We start from the raw sequence: 11,162 nt of genomic DNA, 5'->3' as shown, positions 1-11,162 counted from the left end.
TTGGGCGTGGAGCCTACTTAAAAACAAAAAACACAAGAAGCAAGTGTTGGTAAGGATACAGAGAAAAAGGAATCCTTGTGCACTGTTGGCAGGAATGGAGACGGGGGCAGCCACTGTGGAAAAAGATATGGAGGTTCCCAAAAAAGTTAAAAATAGAACTATTCTATGATCTAGTAATCACACTACTGGGTATTTACTCAAAAAATACAAAAACACTAATTCAAAGGGCTACATGTGTCCCTGTGTTTATTGCAGCATTATTTACAATAGACAAATTATGGAAGCAGCCCAAGTGTCCGTCAACAGATGAATGGATAAAGAGGATGTGGTATAGATAGATAGATAGATAGATAGATAGATAGATATAGTATAATGCTAAGTGAAGTGAGTCCGAGAGAGTCAAGTACCATATGAGTTCACTCATATGTGGAACTTAAGAAACAAAACAAATGAACAAAGGGGAAAAAGAGAGAAACCAAGAAACAGACTCTTGGCTATAGGGAGAAAACTGATGGTACCAGAGGGGAAGCAGATGGGGGGATGGGTAACATAGGTCAAGGCGATTAAGAGTACACTTACCATGATGAGCACTGAGTAACGTATAGAACTTATGAATCACTATATTGTACACCTGAAACTAATATAACGCTGTATGTTAACTACACTGGAATTAAAATCAAAAACTTAAAAAAAGAGGGGCTCCTGGTTGGCTCTGTCGGCTAAGTGTCTGACTCCTGATTTCAGCTCAGGTCATGAACTCATGGTTTGTGAGTTCAAGCTCTGCACTGGGCTTGACACTGACAGTGCAGATCCTGCTTGGGATTCTCTCTTTCTCAAAATAAATAAATAAATGAAAAAAAAAACAAGCTTAAAGAAAGATGAATCCATTCTCAGTTATCTCACAAGGGCAAGCCAAAGCTAGGTAACTCTGTGTGTGTGTGTGTGTGTGTGTGTGTGTGTGTGTGTGTGTGTGTGTATACGTGGTTTCCCATGCCTTGTCAGGCAACTAATGCCCAGGTTTACCTGGCACTAGGGGGTTTCCTGTGATGTAGGACTGTCCTAGCCAACTGGGATGGTTGTTCACCCTGCTTTTGGGAATTCCCACAAGTTGGGCAACCTTGGACTGTTATTACATGAAGGACTGAAATTCCTAGTGTTTTCCCTTTCTCTTCCCCTGTGGTTCCCAGGCCTCGGGCTGGGTTTAAAGGGTACGGGCTGTGTCACAGTGGGAGGAAGTCTTCCCATGCAAAGTATGCATCTAACGGGGATGTTCCAGGATCAGCTGCTCAGAATTCTTGGTTGACTTGGAAGGTTACTTTTCTCCTCCCAAAGGTGCTGCCTGACTACTACTCATTGTTTCTTGCTCTTTGTTCTGTTCTCTTTTTTCTAACTCGGTCCTGCACGCCTTCAGAACACTATTTCTCCGCTCTTTGGGTCCCTGAATACAAAAGACCCCTTTCCTAATCTGACCCCTGGTCTACCTCTGAGCTTCCGGTTGTTTTTTTAAATTGCCTTCCTCCCTCCTGATTATAAAAGTATATATATTTGTTGTAAAATATTTAGAGAGTACAGAAAAGAATTACCATTTCATTGTACTACATTTCTTACCAGTATTTTTTCTAAGAATATTTTTATATAGTTCAGAACAGACTGTATAATTTTATATTTGGATCTTATTTAAGATTAGCACTGAAACATAAACATTGTATTAAAATGTTAAAGACATTTTCCTATGACAGTCACATCAGCAGGATGGCAGACTAGGAAGGCACAGGCTTTCCTTCCCCCACAGAGGTACACAGGTTAACTACATGTATGGACCAAAATACCTCTGTGAGAACTGTACAGACCAGCTGAAAGCTACAACACCCAAGCCCTTGTAAAACCAAGAAAGGACTCCAGCAAAAAGGAGATGCTACAATATATAAAGAACTCCTATAACTCAATGACAATGGCAAACAACAAAAATGGAAAGGACTGGAATGGACATTTTCCCACAGATGGTATACAAATGGCCAAGAAGCATATGAAAAGATTCTCAACAGCACTAGTCATCAGATAAATGTGAAACAAAGCCACAGTGAGATGGGGCGCCTGGGTTGCTCAGTCAGTTAAGCATCCAACTCTTGATTTCGGCTCAGGTCATGATCTCATGGTTTGGGAGTTCGAGCCCTGCATTGGGCTCTCTGCTGACAGTGGGGAGCCTGTTTGGGATATACTCTCTCCCTCCCCCCCCCCCCCCCCCTTTTAAAAATAAATAGATAAACATTTAAAAAACCCACAATGAGAATGTAAACTGGTGCAGCCACTCTGGAAAACAGTATGGAGATTCCTCAAAAAATTAAAAATAGAACTACCCTATAACCCAGCAATTGCACTACTAGGTATTTATCCAAGGGATACAGGAATGCTGTTTCGAAAGGGCACATGCACCCCAATGTTTACAGCAGCACTATCAACAATAGCCAAAGTATGGAAAGAGCCCAGATGTCCATTGATGGATGAATGGATAAAGAAATACGTATACAATGGAGTATTACTCGGCAATCAAAAAGAATGAAATCTTGCCATTTGCAACTATGCAGATGGAACTAGAGGGTATTATGCTAAGTGAAATCAGTCAGCGAAAGACAAATATCATATGACTTCACTCATATGAGGACTTTAAGAAACAAAACATATGAACATAAGGGAAGGGAAGCACAAATAATATAAAAACAGGGAGGGGGACAAAACAGGAGACTCTTAAATATGGAGAACAAACTCAGGGTTACTGGAGGGGTTGTGGGAGGGGGATGGGCTAAATGGGGAAGGGGCATTAAGGAATCTACTCCTGAAATCATTGTTGCACTATATGCTAACTTGGATGTAAATTAAAAAGTAAATAAATAATTTAAAAAAACCCAAACCCTCAGTTTACTAACCACACAGCCCATCATAGCAACCCCTTCTAGGCCTGCTCACTGCCTTCCTATCCCTTTGGATAGTTCTTCCCTACATGAATAGCTTATTCTGTAATCAGCTAACAAACTGTCCTATCTCAACATCCTTGTCAAAACCAAATTTAAGCGTTTCATCCACCACTGAATTGTTTAAATACTTCTGATTTCATGGCATGCTTTCAAATACGATTTTCTATTTTTTTCCCAAATATAAGTACTTCGAGTACTTAACACTTTGATTTTGGCCCAGTAAAGCTGATTTCACACTCCTGGCCTCCAAAAGAAAAACAAAAACAAAAACAAAAAAGACTATTAAAATTGTGGAGGACTCCAAAGAATTTTTATGTGAGTTCTAGCTACCGATGTCTACCATATTGGAAATTAAAACTAAGAAATATCTAAAATGTGTGTTGATTCATTTCAGAATAACAATAAACCCACTACATGTGGGTTTAAATAACATACTTTTATATGAAAATGACTACATTTTCAGAGCTAAATAAATAAATAACCCACAATGAGATATCACTCTATATCCATTAGAATGCTACTATCAAAAATATACACATTAACAAGTGTTGCTGAGGACGTGGGGAAATTGGAACCCTCGTTCCAATTGGGTAGGACTGAAAAATGGTACGACCACTAGGGAATGCAGCATTGAGGGTTCTTAAAATTTAAAAACAGACCTGCCATACAATCCAGCAATCCTACTTCTGGGTACACGGCCAAATGAGTTGAAAGGAGGGTCTCAAGAGATATTTGTACACCTGTGTTTATAGCGGCATTATCCGCTGTAGCAAAGGATAGAAGCAACACAGATATCCATTGGCAGATGAATGGATAAGCAAACTGTGGTATATACACAAAGCGGAATTTTATTCAGCTTTAAGAAGGAATGAAATCCTGTTACATGCTACAACATGGATAAACTTTGAGGATGTCACACTAACTAAAATAAGCCCGTTACAAAAAAAGACAAAAAACGATACGATTCTGCTTATATGAGATGACTGAAGTAGTCAAATTCACAGAAACGTAAGGTATAATGGTGCTCACCAGAGCCTAGGGAGGCGAAAAGGAAAATGGCATTAAGTGGGTACAATGTTTCGGATTTACAAGACGAAAATGTTCTTTTTTTTTTTTTCAATTAAAAACAATGTTTATTTATTTTGAGAGAGAGAGAGAGCACCAGTGAGTGGGGGAGGGACAGAGAGAGAGAGAGAGAGAGACAGAGACAGAGACAGAAAGAGAGAGAATCCCAAGCAGGTTCCGCACTGTCAGTGCAGAGCCCGACATGGGGCTCGATCTCACGAACCATGAGAGCATGACCTGAGCTGAAATCAAGAGTCGGATGCTTAACCGACTAAGCCACCCAGGCGCCCAGCAAGATGAAAATGTTGCAAAAGCTCTTTAACAATGTGAATACAGTTAACGCTACTGAACTGTCCGCTTAAAAATGGTTGATGATAAATTTTGTTATGCGTATTTTTCACCAGTTTAAAAACACTTCCTATATATAATGTCCATTGACTATATTCCATTTTGTCGTGTGATGTACTTCAGTTGGCTTATCCATTTCCTCACTAGTCATTTGGACCAGGGGTCAGCAAACTTTTTATTAAAGGACCAGTTAGAAAATACTCTAGGCTTTGCTGGCCATAGTCTCTGCTGTGAGAGCATGAAAGGAAATATAAACAATGTGTACGTGGGTGTGGCTGTGCTTCAGCGCAACTTTACTTACCAAAATAGGAGAAAGGCTGGATTTGATCCATGGGTCACGGTGGCTGAACCGTGGTGTAGACTGTTTCTAATATTTAGTGTTACAAATCATGCTGCTAATAAACACCTTCGTAAAGGAGTCCTTATAGATATGTTAGCTTGTCTCGGAGGAAAGAATCCGACAAATTAAGTTAATGCGAAACAAAGCATGACCATTTCTAAGGTCCTTGACACATACTCTGGGACACAGGTTAAAGCAGCTCTCTGAATAGCGACCTGACCCTGCTTCGGCAACATCCTGGACTCTGCCCAAGAGAATACCTGGAACTAGCCTATCTTTCGTTCTAAGCACACACCACAAGGTCCGCTCCCCTGAGTTTTCTCCATCCCTCCAAATCCTTCAGCCCCTTTGCACTCGGCAATCACACCAATCTCTTTCTTCCTCAAATTGTCCTTCAGTCTATGCGCGGCCCTTTCCTCCCCGACCCCACTGGGAGCAGATGGCAGACTAAGTGGCAGAACAAGTGCGCTCATTTCAGCTCCTTCTAGAAACCCCACTAGAACGATAACAAAAGGGTTTTGCACAGGATAAAGTCATAAAGACATAATAGAATGGGGGGAGAGGGGACTTGAAAGCAGAGGGACGAGTAACAACTGACCTAGTGTACCTGAAAAGCTGAATCTGAAGCCAATAGTGATGAAAGGTAAGAAAGCAACTCAGTCTGCACGGAGAACTCCCAAAGGTTTTGTGCCTCAGGATCGTGGGTACAGACGGCATTGAAAATAGGTCTTTGAGGAGCAGTTATACCCCCAAGCCCCCTCCCCATGTCCCCAAGGCCAGACGACTGAACAGTTCCCACCCCAGAACAAGACTAGAGGCTAAACACAAAATGCGTCTCTTGGCCTAAGGGGACACACCAGGCAAAACGGAGGATGCACCACTATATGGTAAATAGTACTCCTAAACACTTTCCCAGCAAACTCTGTGAAAGCTTACGTGCCAAATGTTGAGATTCTCCCCACTCCACACTGGCTTGGCTCCCAGATCACGAGTAGCGTGGATGGTATCCACCCGGCAGGGGCTGAAAGCTTATTTTCGGGAGAGACCTAAAGATAGCAGACTAGAGGTTATACAAAGCAACAGCCTCGTCGGATCGCCACACCGGGAAGCCCACATTGACAGCTCCCCCTCGTGCTCAGAGATTCCCAGCAGCTCCCCGTTCTAAAATATAAATGGAAAACCAAGGATCACTACACATCTGAGAAAAGCTCCTAAAAATAAAGATAGAGACCAAAACAGGAAAGGGGAAAAAAGAGAGAAAACAGAGTGATGGTTAATTTAATAACCATGAGTTAGATGAATTCTTTCTCTCTGCCTCACTATCCTTGACCTGGGACTACAGCTCTTAGACTTCTTAGCCTTCTTGAGTGTGTGGGCCAGTTCCGTACAGTAGTTCTTCCTCTCTCTCTCTCTCTCTCTCTCTCTCTCTCTGTGTGTATACATAAACTGTATACAATTGAGACTTGAACAACATGGGTTTGAACTGTGTCCATTTATATGCAGATTTTTTACAGCACAGTACTTAAGTGTATTTTCTCTTTATTATGGTCTTAACATTTTCTTTTCTCTAGCTTACTTTATTGTAAGAATAGAGTATATGATACAGGTAACATACAAAGTATGTGTTAATTGACCATTTATGTTATCAATAAGGCTTGCAGTCAACAGTAGGGTTAAGTTATTGCAGATTACTTTACTAGCCCCTGTGTTGTTCCCGTGTCAACTGTATGTATCTATCTATATACCTATCTATACATAGGTTCTGTTTTTCTGGAGAACTCCGACTAATACACAGGGACACTGTACAGGGAGATAGCCTAAATTACACCTCGAGGAGAAAAATTAGAATTCAATTTTATTTTCCCTAATGAGACAAATTAAATATTAAAGAATATGATTTTGTCTGATAGGGTTGAGTTTTGAAGGGTCACAAATCATTGTACGGTCTAAGATTTTTTGGCCAACTGCCAAAGAACCAAGTTTTGTGCCTTTGGGGACAAAAGTGTCCCTGAGGAGAATGCATGCCCTGGAGAGATAGAAGACACTGCATCCATGAAACAAGACTAAGTTGCTATTTTTAAAACGAACAATGAAAGAATACAAAAGGGTTCCTGGAATTTAAAAGTATGAAAGCAGATGGGGTACCTGGGTGGCTCAGTCAGTTAAGCACCCGACTCTTGATTTCGGCTCAGGTTAGGATCTCACACTTGGTGGATTTGAGCCCCACATCAGGCTCCGTGCTGACAGTGCAGAGCCTGCTTGGGATCCTCTCTCTCTCTCAAAATAAATATAAATAAACTTTAAAAAATATATAAAAAATAAAAATATGAAAGCAGAAGTTAAAAACTCAGTGAAGGATTGTGAATCAAATCTCCCAGAAAGCAAAACATGAAAAAAGAGAGATGGTGGAAAAAGAGAGAACAGACTGTAAAATTATAGTAGTGGTAGAGAAAGTTCGATGTTTAATAATAAGAGCCCCAGAAAGAGAATGAGCAGTGTGTGTGTGTGTGTGCGTGTGTGTGTGTTAAAACGTTTACTTATTTTTGAGAGAGAGCATGCATGCACACGCACATGGGTCAGCAGAGAGGATAAGGCAGAAGGAGACAGAGGGAATCCCAAGCAGGCTTGTGCTGTCAGCGCAGAGCCCGATGAGGGGCTCAATCTCACGAAGGGTGAGATCATGACCAGAGCCAAAATCAAGAGTCAAGGCACTAACCAACTGAGGCACCCAGGCACCCTGAGTGTGAGCATGTTTTAAATTTTATTCATTTGAGGGGCGCCTGGGTGGCTCACTCGGTTGAGCGTCCAACTTCGGCTCAGGTCGTGATCTCACAGTCTGTGGGTTCGAGCCCCGCGTCAGGTTCTGTGCTGACAGCTCAGAGCCTGGAGCCTGTTTCCAATCCTGTGTCTCCCTCTCTCTCTGCCCCTCCTCCAGTCTCACTTTGTCTCACTCTGTCTCTCAAAAATAAATAAATATAAAAAAAAATAAATTTTATTCATTTGAAAGGCAACAAAGGGAGTCTCAATTCAATAACTATTTCTAATTAGAGCTGACCATTTTGTCATAAGTTGTAAATTGTCTCATTTTGCCGGTCACAATGGTTTTCTAGACGTGCTTGGGAAGATACTCTAAAGGAGCTCTGCGTCACGTTCTCATCTCCACGGCCATGCCCTAAACCAGGGCATATGACGCCTCTAATGCGAAGTGTGGAAATATTCTTTCCAAGTGATGGTGACAGTTGTCACGCTCGGGTTTTCCATAGCCTCTCTTCCTCTTTTTCTTTCCTCTGGTGCCGTGTGTTTGTGCTTGGTTTCCTAGCTGCCCCACTTTGGCTCAGTGAAGTCCCCTACCTCTGTGTGTGCCCACAGTCCTCCTACTCCTATACTCCAGCCAGGGTGACCCCACAGCACCCTGTTTCCAGTTGGTACCTACTGAACACTAGCTACTGAAATGCCACGTGTGTGAGAAGGGCAGAAAAGTGAAAACGTAGCTAATTTTGTGTTTAATGACTCATTTGGCTTCAGAAGCAGAGCCTATTTACGTTCATATTCAATATTTGCCTCCCAACAGCAAACACGGTCCCGCTTTACTCTCTCGGTGCACATGATTTCTTTCACAATTTTCCCTTTCTTGGTTGATGACTGTGAAATAGGAAGCTGAATGCTGTCAAAGATAACTATGAATAATGTGTGAGGCAAATAAGTATCCAGGCTGAGACCCTTCTCTTGCGTTGCCTTAATCCCTAGCAACAGTAAAAATGAATCCACGGGACCATTCAGGGATGGGGGGGGGGGGGGCTTGCAGACCCTCTCAGAACCTATTACCTAAAATGTTGCCCAAATTCAGTTGAAAGCAAACCACCTTCCACAGGTAAGGTATATTGAACGCTGGATAAAAGCATCCTTGCTATTTCCACAATGAGGCCAAAATTGATCTTATGGGATAGAGTTGACCTAGAAAACACATTTGTAAGCATTTGCCTTCCTTTTCGATGACAATAAAAATGGACACGCTGGAAAGGCCAACGGGATTATTTAGCGTCTGGCGCCCCCTTGCGGCCTCTTTTGAGGACCCTATGCTTAAAAATGACAGGCTTCTGGAAGAGAAATTGGGGTTTAAGAAAAATGGGAGAGGTTATTTTCTTGGGGAATACAAACTAATAGAAATAACTAGCACTTGGCTGGCACATTTTAGTGAACAAAGCACTCCCAAGTAGATGATCTCGTTAAAGGCTGACAGCAGCCCTCTGCTGTAGGTGCCAAGAACTCAGCCTTACAGATGTGAAAACTGAGGCTCTGTAAAGCTGGCGACTTGTGTGGGGCAAGTCCTGGACTTGAACCCAGATTTCCAAACTCCAAACCATGTGATATAATTTTATTAGCATTATTTATGTAGTATATCAAAAATTTAAAACATATACCTAGTACTGTACAGTATACAGTATACGTCGTATAGCATATATGTACTATGCTATATATAGTACAGATACGAACTATATAATACTATGATACTTCTACTACTTTCTATAGTACTGTTAACTAGTACTCACTACCTTTCTGGAGCTGTTTTCTGTCTGTGAAAACAAGGCAATACTTGGTGCACTCTTTGTAGTCTGATTTAACAAATGCCGTTAGTTTTGCTACTAAACTGTGGCTTTGCTTTCCTGGGTCCCTGGCGCCCAAAATGTGGAAAGCCCTGCTGCTCTACTGTCCTAACCTGCGGTGAAATGATAAGAGGTTTGCCTGGGGAGAATCAACAGGAAGGCACAGAGGCAGTGGGACTGTAGCCATGTTTTTATTATGCTTAGCCTTATGTTTGTTGTTTCTTAATCCAATCCATTAGCTCATGGCTAAAACTCTGATGGACTATGTCACCTCATTCACTTAAGTAGTATATTTCATAGCCAATGTATTTTAAAGTTTTCATTTTTAAGCAATCTCTATACACAATGTGGGGCTTGAACTCACAACCCCAAGATCCAAGAGTCACATATTCCACCAACTGAGCCAGCTAAGCGCCCCTACAACCAATGTATTTTAGAGTGGGGTAACTGAGAGGTTACCTATGTCATCAGGCCAACTTTAAATACTCCAAGTGAAAACTTTGCAGCCTTTCCTTTATGGGGTAGGACTTTGGGGCCATAACTGCTCCTGTTAGTTAGTCTTATTCATGGGTGTCCCCTCAGCCAACTACTAGTGAAGGTAGAGAGGCCTTTTCTTACAGCCAGGGTCCTTACTAGCCTGTTCAGCTTTCTTGAGAACATCACTCCTGTTTCTCGGCATATGATCCGCCTCGGACCAGCAACCTCCAGTAGGTGTGCTTCTCAGCAGCTATCCCCATTTTACAAATGAGGGTAAATGATGAGGTCACGATTCCAAGTGACTTCTGATAACAAAAGCCCATGCTTATCCTACGCCCTACACAGCTCCCTACTTTCTACTTTAAATACCCTGATTTTATTCAGCTCAGCCACGGAAATCCAAGCAGCACTAGTCATATCTCATGGAGGGAAGGACTTTTGTGGAAGGCGCATCCTGGGGCTGAAGCTAGGAGTGGGGTTCACTCGGAGAAGGCTAGAGGAAGGAGCCCTGGACAGGAAGTGGGGACCCTGCGGCTGGTCGTGGCTCTCCTCTACCAGATGCTCTGGGGCCAGGCCTGACCCAAGATCTAGGAGAGGGCCCATGAACCCTGCAATAAATCCATCTTTACTAGCTGATTAAAAGAAAGAAAAAAAAAAAAAAACACTGCAAGAGACAAACTCTGTACAATTCCTCATCGGTTTTGCTCTCACCTAGCAGAGCCATCTTTTAGCCCTCAAAAGAAAGGGAGAGAGTATATGAAGCAACAGACCAACAAGAGACCGGGGTTCCTCTTGCATCCCCTGCCCCATCCCCAGAAGCCACTCCCAAGAAGTCGGGCCCAGAGGGCAGGATGCCAGCCGGCACTCTGCCTGAGCCCCAACGCCTGCCCCGCTTCTCTCCAGGAGCCAGGATTGATTCTAGTTGTACAGACCGGCTAGGACTATTATGCAGCCCATTCCCCACTGGGACCTCCCTCCTCAGATGTGGCAACGGTGAAAGGGCCTTAGCTTGCTGCAGGTGCAGACCACAGTCAATGTACTTTACACAAATGTTCTCATAGACAAGCTCTCTGCAGAGGGGAAACAGGAAGGCTTATAGGATCTTTTGTTAGCGAGCCAACAGCGCTTGGATTTTATGTCATAGGGTAAAAGGCATTATTTGGAGATGCTTGGGAAACAGGTCAGCACACTAATTTAAGGATTTCCCCATATCCCACTGCAACACTAGCTGTGTGATTTTGGCCATGTTGGTCAATTACCTCCCAAGCCACTGCTTCATATCCCAGTGGGGACTTAGGTCAGTCCATCCACCGTATTCCTGGAGAAACTGCATCGGGAAGACGGCCTTCCCCTCTC

Source organism: Herpailurus yagouaroundi, unplaced genomic scaffold (genome assembly GCF_014898765.1).
Source record: "Herpailurus yagouaroundi ecotype Mexico unplaced genomic scaffold, PumYag 159, whole genome shotgun sequence".
Taxonomy (NCBI): domain Eukaryota; kingdom Metazoa; phylum Chordata; class Mammalia; order Carnivora; family Felidae; genus Herpailurus; species Herpailurus yagouaroundi.
Note: the sequence above shows the minus strand (reverse complement) of the source record.